The sequence below is a fragment of the Hyla sarda genome, chromosome 6 (assembly GCF_029499605.1).
Source record: "Hyla sarda isolate aHylSar1 chromosome 6, aHylSar1.hap1, whole genome shotgun sequence".
Classification (NCBI taxonomy): domain Eukaryota; kingdom Metazoa; phylum Chordata; class Amphibia; order Anura; family Hylidae; genus Hyla; species Hyla sarda.
The window spans coordinates 5,432,691-5,445,893 of NC_079194.1; positions in this window are offsets into that span (position 1 = coordinate 5,432,691).

Below are 13,203 nucleotides of genomic sequence, written 5' to 3' on the forward strand. Positions count from 1 at the left end.
ATTGTCTCCTCACTGTAAATAAATGGATGCCATGGTCTCCTCACTGTAAATAAATGGACGCCATGTCTCCTCACTGTAAATAAATGGACACCATGGTTTCCTCACTGTAAATAAATGGACGCCATGGTTTCCTCACTGTAAATAAATGGATGCCATGGTCTCATCCCCATGAATAAATGGACGCCATGTCTCCTCACTGTAAATAAATGGATGCCATGGTCTCCTCACTGTAAATAAATGGATGCCATGGTCTCCTCACTGTAAATAAATGGACACCATGGTCTCATCCCCATGAATAAATGGACGCCATGTCTCCTCACTGTAAATAAATGGACACCATGGTCTCCTCACTGTAAATAAATGGACACCATGGTCTCCTCACTGTAAATAAATGGACACCATGGTCTCCTCACTGTAAATAAATGGATGCCATGGTCTCCTCACTGTAAATAAATGGACACCATGGTCTCCTCACTGTAAATAAATGGACACCATGGTCTCCTCACTGTAAATAAATGGATGCCATGGTCTCCTCACTGTAAATAAATGGATGCCATGGTCTCATCCCCATGAATAAATGGACGCCATGGTCTCCTCACTGTAAATAAATGGACGCCATATCTCCTCACTGTAAATAAATGGACACCATGGTCTCCTCACTGTAAATAAATGGATGCTATGGTTTCCTCACTGTAAATAAATGGACACCATGGTCTCCTCACTGTAAATAAATGGATGCCATGGTCTCCTCACTGTAAATAAATGGACACCATGGTCTCCTCACTGTAAATAAATGGATGCCATGGTCTCCTCACTGTAAATAAATGGACACCATGGTCTCCTCACTGTAAATAAATGGATGTCATGGTCTCATCCCCATGAATAAATGGACGCCATGTCTCCTGACTGTGAATAAATGGAAGCCATGGTCTCCTCTCCGGGAATAAATGGACGCCATGGTCTCCTTACCAGGTGGCTCATTTCCCACAATACACCACTGGTTCCAGTCCCCGCTGCTATCCAATCTGCACAGTGCCTGCTGTGGGGACTGGAAGTCCATTTCAATATAACTAGAGATGAGCGAATCGAAGCTGACGAACTCGTTGTGAATTTCATGAAAATTTTGATTCGCAACAAATGCGCTGCCATGAATACTGCCAAACACAATTGAGGTGCTGGTCCCCAGTTTCAGAAATTCCTCTGCATTAGGGTCACTTTAAGGACTCCTGAGGCTGCTGCCACCTCCAGGCTGTCTTATTCAGCCACTATATGGTCTTCTCATGCTTCAGTCACCTTCAGGCTGTGCCATTCAGACACTATATGGTCTCCTCATGCTGATGCCACCTCAAGGCTCTGTCATTATGCTGCCATGTGACATGTGACTCCTTGCTAGATTTGGTTCTTTGTAACCACACGCCGGGGCCCGGGAAATTAAAACTTGGGAGTGTATTCTTAAATTTCAATTTCAAAATCTTCAACTTTAATTTTAACATTCATGTTATAATCTTAGGGATTGTGAAGCCCTATTGTCTACTCATGCTGACGCCAGCTCCAGGCTGTGCCATTCATCCACTATATGGTTTACTGATGCTGCTGTGCCTAAAAATATTTGATGGTAGCACTAGCTACCATAAATCTTCAATTTTAAAATTCATCTTTTAATCTTTGGGATTGTGAAGCCCTATTGTCTACTCATGCTGCCGCCACCTCCAGACTGTGTCATTGTGCCACCATATGGTCTCTTCATGCTGCCACAAACTCCAGGCGGTCATTCAGCCACTATATGGTCTCCTCATGCTTCAGCCCCTTCCTGGCACAGATCTCCCCATTTATGGCCAGTTTGAGGTTAAAGAACAAACCTAAAGGAGCTGCTGTCCTGTATAATCTGAAGGGGTCTTCCCTAAAACACATGATAATGAGGACCATGAAGGAATAAACTACACTATCTAATTAGAAGGACAAGTTTTGAGGAATGTAAGTTTTGCACAGTTTGAGTAAAAAAGTTTTTGTTGGAACTTTAATATTGATGGCCGCACACAATAGTTATCAGTCACAAGGTTATCCTGCCAACAGCAATCTCCACATTCCCCCCATACACATGAATTATACTATCAGTTAACCATTTATATGTAGTACATGAAGAAACGAGGTTAACCTCTGCCAGACTCCTCTGTCCTCCTCCCCAGACTCCTCTGTCCTTCTCCTCCAGACTCCTCTGTCCTCCTCCCCAGACTCCTCTGTCCTCCTCCAGACTCCTCTGTCCTCCTCCCCAGACTCCTCTGTCCTCCTCCAGACTCCTCTGTCCTCCTCCCCAGACTCCTCTGTCCTCCTCCAGACTCCTCTGTCCTCCTCCAGACTCCTCTCTTCTCCTCCAGACTCCTCTGTCCTCCTCCACCAGACCCCTCTGTCCTTCTCCAGACCCCTCTCTCCTACTCCCGACTCCTCTGTCCTCCTCCAGACTCCTCTCTCCTCCTCCAGACTCCTCTGTCCTCCTCCCAGACTCCTCTGTACCCTCCAGCCTCCTCTGTCCTCCTCCTCCAGCCTCCTCTGTCCTTTTCCTCCAGCCTCCTCTGTCCTCCTCCCAGCCTCCTCTGTCCTCCTCCAACCTCCTCTGTCCTTTTCCTCCAGCCTCCTCTGTCCTCCTCCTCCAGACCCCTCTGACCTCCTACAGACTCCTCTGTCCTCGTCCATCCTCCCCCAGCCTCCTCTGTCCTCCTCCCCCAGTCTCCTCTGCCCTCCTCCAGTATGGTTTCTATGTGGCTGAAGGAATCTCCGCTGGGGCCTATACACTGTGCTGCTGTGCTCTATACACTAGACAGGCTGATGCACCCACAGGCCCATTATGGAGGCTAAGCCCAATAACTCTACATAGCAGTATTACAGGTTTCCTCACCATATATGGCGGCATTCAGTGTAAACCAGGTGCAGCTTATCTCTATAGATGTGTCAAGTGTTTGTTTTACCCTCAGTTCCAAAATAAGAAGATAAATGGCGGAGTCACAGCGCACGCGGTTTCCTCCTCTCGTTTTTTATCGCCTCTTATTCCGATATCAGTGTCCATTACACCACATAAGACGCTGAAAGACATAGAACACGTGTGACCTCGGAGGAGGAAACGCAGCCAAGTGTAATAAGAAGTGAAGTAAGAGAATATTCCTCATTCTACAAGAGAACCCAATATATCAGTCAAAAACTATTGTGTTGACCTAAATTGGACACCTAGAACTGGACACCTAGGGATTCGGTGCCTTTTATTTATTTTTTATTTATTTATATTTATTTATTTATTTGAAGCTCAAGATGTTGTAAAATAATAAAATAAATGATACTCGCCGTCCCTGATCCCCCTCTACTTGGACATTTGACTTATACATTGTCACGTGTTGACCAGATCTAAGTTGATTGTTTTAGAATCTACAGTTTGGAGACCACTGTCTTAGAACCTTAAAGGGGTACTCCGCTGCCCCAGCATTTGGAACATTTAGTTTGGAATGCTAGGTGCGTGCTGCGGGGGTCATGATATCATGCCATGCCCCCGTAATGCAAGTCTATGAGAGGGGGCATGGCGGCCACCATGCCCCCTCCCATAGACTTACATTCAGGGGACATGGTTTGACGTCACGACCCCCTGCAGCCCGCACCCAGCGTTCAGAACTAAACGTTCCAAATGCCAGGGCAGTGGAGTACCCCTTTAAGTAATGCTCCACCTGTAGAGTCACGTGAAGATTGTCTCACCACAGACAATACAGCCAGATATAAGCCATAATTGCCTAATCAATGGTAGTGGTGGGGGAGTGTCCACCACATTTCAGTTATGGCCCCATCATATCTCCATACATTTCTGTTCTAGTTCCAACACCGCACTCCATCCGATTCATCCAAAACAGTCCAACTCACCAGATGACCGCCACCAATCATTGTCCACCATTGATAGTAAAACTTCTTTATCTAATACATGAGAATTTCACTATAAGCTATTTCCAAATATATGAATATTCCTAAAATTATTTTCTTCACTACCTGAAAGAAAGCGTAGATGTAGGGAAATGAAGTTCTTGCAGCTGCTGGTAGATATCACCAGGGCTCCAGGAATGAGACTTATTGGAAAAAGGTTTTGTGGATGGATGAGACCAACATAGGACTTTTTGGCTTAAAGAGTACCTCTCATATCCCACAAAAAAAAGTCAGCATCTAAACCTGATCATGCACATATAGTTTGTAGGTGTCTAACACATATATTTCTCTCACAAATACCTCATATCTTTTGCTCTCTTGGTAAGTCATCCTGTGTTCTAAAGGTTTGTCCTCACTCTTGTTCCCCCATGTGAACGAGCCCTAAGTTTACAATTTGTTCCCCCTCATAAACGAGCCCTAAGCTAACAAGTTGTTTCCCCACATGAACAAGCCCTTAGCTCACAAGTTGTTTCTTCACATGAACGAGCCCTAAGCTAACAAGTTGTTCCCCCACGTGAACAAGCCCTTAGCTCACAAGTTGTTTCCCCATGTGAACGAGCCCTAAGCTAACAATTTGTTTCCCCATGTGAATGAGCCCTAAGCTCACAAGTTGTTCTCCCATGTGCATGAGCCCTAAGCTTACAAGTTGTCCCCTCCCCCATGTGAACAAGCCCTAAACTCACAAGTTGTTTCCCCACATAAACGAGCCCTAAGATAACAATTTGTTTCCCTATGTGAACAAGCCCTAAGCTCACAAGTTGTTCCCCCACGTGAACAAGCCCTTAGCTCACAAGTTGTTTCCCCATGTGAACGAGCCCTAAGCTAACAATTTGTTTCCCCATGTGAATGAGCCCTAAGCTCACAAGTTGTTCTCCCATGTGCATGAGCCCTAAGCTTACAAGTTGTCCCCCCCCCCATGTGAACAAGCCCTTAGGACTCATGCACATGGGGAAACAACGTGTGAGCTTAGGGCTCGTTCATGTGGGGAAACAACTTGTGAGCTTAGGGCTCGTTCACGTGGGGGAACAACTTGTGAGCTAAGGGCTTGTTCACGTGGGGGAACAACTTGTGAGCTAAGGGCTTGTTCACGTGGGGAACAACTTGTGAGCTTAGGGTATGTTTATGTGGGGGAACAACGTGAGCTAAGGGGTCATGCACATGGAGGAACAACGTGAGATAAGGGCTCGTGCACATGGGGGAACAACTTGTAAACTTAGGACTTGTGCACATGGGGAAGCAACTTGTGAACTAAGTTTACAAGTTGTTCCCCCATATGCACGAGCCCTAAGCTCACGTTGTTCCTCCATGTGCACGAGCCCTTAGCTCACGTTGTTCCTCCATGTGAACGAGCCCTTAGCTCACGTTGTTCCTTGATGTGCACGAGCCCTTAGCTCACATTGTTCCTCCATGTGCACGAGCCCTTAGCTCACATTGTTCCTCCATGTGCACAAGCCCTTAGCTCACGTTGTTCCTCCATGTGCACGAGCCCTTAGCTCACGTTGTTCCCCCACATAAACGAACCCTAAGCTCACAAGTTGTTCCCCCACATGAACAAGCCCTTGGCTCACAAGTTGTTCCCCCATGTGAACAAGCCCTAAACTCACAAGTTGTTTCCCCACATAAACGAGCCCTAAGATAACAATTTGTTTCCCTATGTGAACAAGCCCTAAGCTCACAAGTTGTTCCCCCACATGAACGAGCCCTAAGCTCACAAGTTGCTCCCCCACGTGAACGAGCCCTAAGCTCACAAGTTGCTCCCCCACGTGAACGAGCCCTAAGCTCACAAGTTGCTCCCCCACATGAACAAGCCCTTAACTCACAAGTTGTTTCCCCACATAAACGACCCCTAAGCTAACAATTTGTTTCCCCATGTGAACGAGCCCTAAGCTCACAAGTTGTTCCCCCACATGAACGAGCCCTAAGCTCACAAGTTGCTCCCCCACATGAACGAGCCCTAAGCTCACAAGTTGCTCCCCCACGTGAACGAGCCCTTAACTCACAAGTTGCTTCCCCATGTGAACAAACGCTTAGCTTAAAAGTTGTTCCCAATGTGAACAAGCCCTTAGCTCACAAGTTGTTCCCCCATGTGAACGAGCCCTAAACTCACAAGTTGTTTCCCCACATAAACGAGCCCTAAGCTAACAATTTGTTTCCCTATGTGAACGAGCCCTAAGCTCACAAGTTGTTCCCCCACATGAACGAGCCCTAAGCTCACAAGTTGCTCCCCCACGTGAACGAGCCCTAAGCTCACAAGTTGCTCCCCCACATGAACAAGCCCTTAACTCACAAGTTGTTTCCCCACATAAACGACCCCTAAGCTAACAATTTGTTTCCCCATGTGAACGAGCCCTAAGCTCACAAGTTGTTCCCCCACATGAACGAGCCCTAAGCTCACAAGTTGCTCCCCCACATGAATGAGCCCTAAGCTCACAAGTTGCTCCCCCACGTGAACGAGCCCTTAACTCTCAAGTTGCTTCCCCATGTGAACAAACTCTTAGCTTAAAAGTTGTTCCAAATGTGAACAAACTCTTAGCTCACAAGTGGTTCCCCCATGTGCACGAGTCCTTAGCTTACAAATTGTTTACCCAAAGATTTTTTATTTTTTTTTATAGAAGAATAATGTTAATGTTTTAGAATGGACAAGTAAACATCCTGGCCTTAATCCAATAGAAATGTTGTGGATTGACCTGTAAGGAGCAGTTACCTAAAATATTTCGATGCAGTTATTGATGTACAGACCAGGTTCACATACTTTACCACTTCTCCATTTGTGATATTGGATTATTTTGCTTAATAAATAAGTCTTATATTTTTAACTAATTTCTTTGATTTCTATTTTTCTTTTTTCTACTTTTAGGACTTGATATAGTTTTAGGTCGAATTTATGCAGAAACAGAACATCTCGAAGGGTTCACAAACTTTCAAGCCCCACCGCAGTCACATAATAGAATCTGCAAATACGAAGTCTGTCGTCCCGAATGAAACTCAGAAACAAATGACAGAAACCAGGCGGCCGTGTACAATGGGATTCGGGTGATACATTATCTCCCGCCATACAGATGGTAATGGGATTTACTGTCGCTGCAGGTTAGAACTTATCCGAAAATAAAGGCCGCGTCCTCTGATCACATCCCGGAAACTTCTAGAGTTGTGGAATTTCAGGAATCCCAAACAAGTGGAGCTGTCATCATCTTTTGTTATCACGGAGAATACCGGGGGCTTAATGCCCTGTGCGGAACATTCCGGCAGCTTCTTTTAGGTTCTTTCTCTGATAGAGATGACTAAGTACTGAGATAACGCTAGAAAATCTGCACTATAAATATATATATATATATAGATGCAAATCAAAAAATGTTGCAGTATCTTGTAATAATTTTTTTTTATTTGGACTAACAGAATTTTGTAGAGAAGTTTCGGGATTCCTCCCTTTATCAAGTCCAAAGCAAATCTAATCTCACAAGCAGAAGACACAGGTTACATCTCACAAAAATGCAGGGGTTAAAAGGGTATTCCGGGCATAAATATTTTATCCTCTATCCAAAGTATAGGAGATAAGATATCTGATCGCGGGGGGCCCGCTGCTGAGACCCCCGCGATCTCCCTGTAGCACCCGCATTCTCCTGTTTCGGAAATCTCCAGTTTCGGAAACCTCCGGGTTTCTGGGACTGAGGACGTGACGTCACGCCATGCTCCCTCCATTCATGTCTATGGGAGGGGGCGTGACGGCCGGTCTCAGCGGCGGGCCCCCCCAACGATCAGACATCTTATCCCCTATCCTTTGGATAGAGGATAAAATGTTTTTGCCCGGAATACCCCTTAAAGACAATAGATGTGGAGAATTCACAATAAGATAGGCCATAAATTGTCCAGCTATAGGAACATAGACTAAATAGAGAAGGATGAGAAAAAGAGGGAGGGAGGAGGGATCAGGGGAGAGACTCATAATTAAGCAGGACAAAGTGAGAGGCAAACGAGAATCCAGTACAGAACAGGATATAAAAGGATATAATTTTGCGTATTTCTTCAAGTTTCCATCTTTCACACACAAAGAAATGCATCGTATACAGCCAAGTTACCAGGTACCATCGCATCTGCTCCAACCCTGATGACAGAGACATCTACAAAAACTGTCTGAGAAATCCAAACAAAAAAGGATACAAACCAAGGACCATCAATAGGAAAATACACTCCGCCCTTCAAACACCACCACCAGAGAGATACAGCCATCTCCACGCGAACCACTGGAGCCACATACAATCCGGCCCTTGTAGAAATACGCTAAATTATCAAGGACCTGCAGCCGATATTGGCGGAAGATGAGATGCTAAAAGAAATCTTCCCTGAACCTCCCATCTTGGCCTAGGTTTGTTCTGGGGATTTTCTCCTACTCTGGACAGTTCCTAAAATGGACAGAGGTGTCAGCAGAGAGCACTGTGGTCAGACAGAAACTAAATTCAAAAAGAAAATAACTTCCTCTGTAGTATACAGCAGCTGATAAGTACTGGAAGGATTACGATTTTTTTTTATAGAAGTAATTTACAAATCTGTTTAACCTTCTGGCACCACTTGATTTAAAAAAAAAGTTTTCCTTGGGGTACCCCTTTAATTTGGAGGATAACAGGGGGGGGGATGCTGAGGACTGTGGAGGATGATAGGGGGGTGATGAGCACTGTGGAGGATGACAGGGGGGGTGCTGAGGACTGTGGAGGATGACAGGGGGGGTGCTGAGGACTGTGGAGGATGATAGGGGGGTGATGAGCACTGTGGAGGATGACAGGGGGGGGTGCTGAGGACTGTGGAGAATGACAGGGGGGGTGCTGAGGACTGTGGAGGATGACAGGGGGGGGTGCTGAGGACTGTGGAGAATGACAGGGGAGTGCTGAGGACTGTGGAGGATGACAGGGGGGTGCTGAGGACTGTGGAGGATGACAAGAGCGATGCTGAGGACTGTGGAGAATGACAGGGGGTGCTGAGGACTGTGCAGGATGACAGGAGCAATGCTGAGGACTGTGCAGGATGACAGGAGCAATGCTGAGGACTGTGGAGGAGTGTGGAGGATGACAGGAGGTGCTGTAGGAGTGTGGAGGATGACCGGGGGCGCTGTAGGAGTGAGGAAGATGACGGGGGCGCTGTAGTTGTGTGGAGGATGACAGGAGGTGCTGTAGGAGTGTGGAGAATGACAGGAGGTGCTGTAGGAGTGTGGAGGATGACGGGGGGTGCTGTAGGAGTGTGGAGGATGATGGGGAGCACTGTAGGAGTGTGGAGGATGACAGGAGGTGCTGTAGGAGTGTGGAGGATGACAGGAGGTGCTGTAGGAGTGTGGAGGATGACAGGAGGTGCTGTAGGAGTGTGGAGGATGACAGGAGGTGCTGTAGGAGTGTGGAGGATGACAGGAGGTGCTGTAGGAGTGTGGAGGATGACAGGAGGTGCTGTAGGAGTGTGGAGGATGACAGGAGGTGCTGTAGGAGTGTGGAGGATGACGGGGGGTGCTGTAGGAGTGTGGAGGATGATGGGGAGCACTGTAGGAGTGTGGAGGATGACGGGGGCGCTGTAGGAGTGTGGAGGATGACGGGAGGTGCTGTAGGAGTGTGGAGGATGACAGGAGGTGCTGTAGGAGTGTGGAGGATGACAGGTGGTGCTGTGGGAGTGTGGAGGATGACGGGGGTGCTGTAGGAGTGTGGAGGATTACGGGGGGTGCTGTAGGAGTGTGGAGGATGACAGGAGGTGCTGTAGGAGTGTGGAGGATGACAGGAGGTGCTGTAGGACTGTGGACGATGAGAGGGAGTGCTGTAGGAGTGTGGAGGATGACGGGGGGTGCTGTAGGAGTGTGGAGGATGACAGGAGGTGCTGTAGGAGTGTGGAGGATGACAGGGGCGCTGTAGGAGTGTGGAAGATGACGGGGGCGCTGTAGGAGTGTGGAGGATGATGGGGGGTGCTGTAGGAGTGTGGAGGATGATGGGGGGTGCTGTAGGAGTGTGGAGGATGATGGGGGGTGCTGTAGGAGTGTGGAGGATGACGGGGGCGCTGTAGGAGTGTGGAAGATGACGGGGGCGCTGTAGGAGTGTGGAGGATGACAGGGGGCGCTGTAGGAGTGTGGAGGATGACAGGGGGTGCAGTAGGAGTGTGGAGGATGACAGGAGGTGCTGTAGGAGTGTGGAGGATGACCGGGGGCACTGTAGGAGTGTGGAGGATGACAGGAGGTGCTGTAGGAGTGAGGAAGATGGCAGGAGGTGCTGTAGGAGTGTGGAGGATGACGGGAGGTGCTGTACGAGTGTGGAGAATGACAGGAGGTGCTGTAGGAGTGTGGAGGATGACAGGAGGTGCTGTAGGAGTGTGGAGGATGACGGGGGTGTTGTAGGAGTGTGGAGGATGACAGGAGGTGCTCTAGGAGTGTGGAGGATGACAGGAGGTGCTGTAGGAGTGTGGAGGATGATGGGGGCGCTGTAGGAGTGTGGAGGATGATGGGGGGCACTGTAGGAGTGTGGAGGATGACGGGGGGCGCTGTAGGACTGTGGACGATAAAAGGGAGTGCTGTAGGAGTGTGGAGGATGACAGGAGGTGCTGTAGGAGTGTGGAGGATTACGGGGGCGCTGTAGGAGTGTGGAGGATGATGGGGGCGCTGTAGGAGTGTGGAGGATGACAGGGGGCGCTGTAGGAGTGTGGAGGATGACAGGAGGTGCTGTAGGAGTGTGGAGGATGACCGGGGGCGCTGTAGGAGTGAGGAAGATGACGGGGGCGCTGTAGCTGTGTGGAGGATGACAGGAGGTGCTGTAGGAGTGTGGAGAATGACAGGAGGTGCTGTAGGAGTGTGGAGGATGACGGGGGCACTGTAGGAGTGTGGACGATTACGGGGGGTGCTGTAGGAGTGTGGAGGATGATGGGGAGCACTGTAGGAGTGTGGAGGATGACAGGAGGTGCTGTAGGAGTGTGGAGGATGACAGGAGGTGCTGTAGGAGTGTGGAGGATAACAGGAGGTGCTGTAGGAGTGTGGAGGATGACGGGGGTGCTGTAGGAGTGTGGAGGATGACGGGAAGTGATGTAGGAGTGTGGAGGATGACAGGAGGTGCTGTAGGAGTGTGGAGGATGACAGGAGGTGCTGTAGGAGTGTGGAGGATGACAGGAGGTGCTGTAGGAGTGTGGAGGATGACAGGAGGTGCTGTAGGAGTGTGGAGGATGACAGGAGGTGCTGTAGGAGTGTGGAGGATGACAGGAGGTGCTCGGAGAGAGGGGGTGTGTGGGGCTCAGAAAAGTGGAGAAGGGGTCTGGGGGGGCAGAGGAGTGTGAAGAAGAGGGGTCTAAAGGAGGACTTAGCTGTCTGGCCGGGCATAGGGGTCTGGAGGAGGACTTAGTGCTTGTCCACACTGCAGAGATTCCACCGGTGAAATTACACTTCGGAATTTAATATGCAGCAGAGTCCCATTGTTTTCAATGGGATTCTGCTGCTCTGTGCATACTGCTGAATCGCGGCAGCGGAATTCTGCCAGTGGAATGGACGTACACTCAAAGAATAAACATGGGCATTCTAAGAGGTGGCGCACGTCCACGTGGTCCTATTCGGTGGCACCTGCTGCAAGGAGACATTCCCCCGGTTGTATGTTTGCAGTTTGGACGAGCCCTTAGGGGTCTGGGATTCTGCCAAACAGACAGAACAGTGTCTGTCAGGGTTGTGTTCAGGGGGCGCAGTGCATGGTATTATATTCAGGGGGTACAGTATTTGGCAGTATTATAATGATTATTGTCATCATACAGAGGATGAGGATCTGCTGACATAGTGAGAAACCTATGATGTCCGGGTGTCAGACTCTACAGGTAAGATGGAGCTGGAAGATGTCCTGGTGTCTGGACCAGATAAAGAAGAAAAGGAAAAAGACAACAGAGAAGAAATCACTCAGGTCACTGATATCATTGTGTATTCTCCTGACTGTCCCATCAGAGCTGTAGTCACTGATATCATTGTATATTCTCCTGACTGTCCCATCAGAGCTTGAGTCACCGATATCATTGAGTTTTCTCCTGACTTTCCCATCAGAGCTGTAGTCACTGATATCAATGTGTATTCTCCTGACTGTCCCATCAGAGCTGGACTCACTGATATCATTGTGTTTTCTCCTGACTGTCCCATCAGAGCTGTAGTCACTGATATCATTGTATATTCTCCTGACTGTCCCATCAGAGCTGGAGTCACCGATATCATTGAGTTTTCTCCTGACTTTCCCATCAGAGCTGTAGTCACTGATATCAATGTGTATTCTCCTGACTGTCCCATCAGAGCTGGACTCACTGATATCATTGTGTTTTCTCCTGACTGTCCCATCAGAGCTGGAATCACTTGTAATTTCTGCAGTGATGATGGGAGAAACTGTACCCCAATCTGTGGCTCTCCAGCTGTTACAAAACTACAACTCCCATCATGCCCGAGGCTCTCCATACATATTGGAAGCTTCACAAAAAACTGGAAAGCCACTTAAACCAATGGGATTTTAGACTATGCAGTCAATTTTAATTTGGTGGGGGCCGACTGTTAAGACCTCCCCACCCAAAAAATGGGCTGCATAGTCTATTATGCCCGGGCCTATTTTTGATCCCAATCCGGCCCTCCGCAGACCCGCACAGGATGGGGCCCAATAAAATTGTTAGCCCAGGGTCCAATCAAAATCAAAGACAGCCCTGTAAATACTGTGCACATTAATGGAGTAAATATATATATATTCAAATCAACTGGTGCTGGAAAGTTAAACAGATTTGTAAATTATTTCTATTTAATAATCTTAACCCTTCCAGTACTTATCAGCTGCTGTATGCTCCACAGGAAGTTGTAGAGTTCTTTCCAGTCTGACCACAGTGCTCTCTGCAAGAGAGGTTTGCTATGGGGATTTGCTCCTGCTCTGGACAATTCCTGACATGGACAGAGGTGTCAGCAGAGAGCACTTCCTGTGGAACACAGCAGCTGTTGGGTGTGTCTCACTTCCAGAGTTGTCCAGAGAGAGAGGAGAGAAGGAGTTTTTTCCAGCAACCTTTTCCCCAGGAGGGTGGCAGACTCCTGGGAAGAGCCTCCTGCTATGGACCCACGGCCTTCCACCTCCCGTACTAGGCCGGCGGGGGGTGGGAGTGAGAGAGTTACGGCCGATTCCAAGGACGGGGTCAGAAGATCCAGCAGGCTCCGCAGTAATGTGGAGCCCACTCCCCCGTCCATCGCTGGAAACCGCAAGGCATACGGTAGGAAGATAACTGTTGTGTCTTCAGGGACTG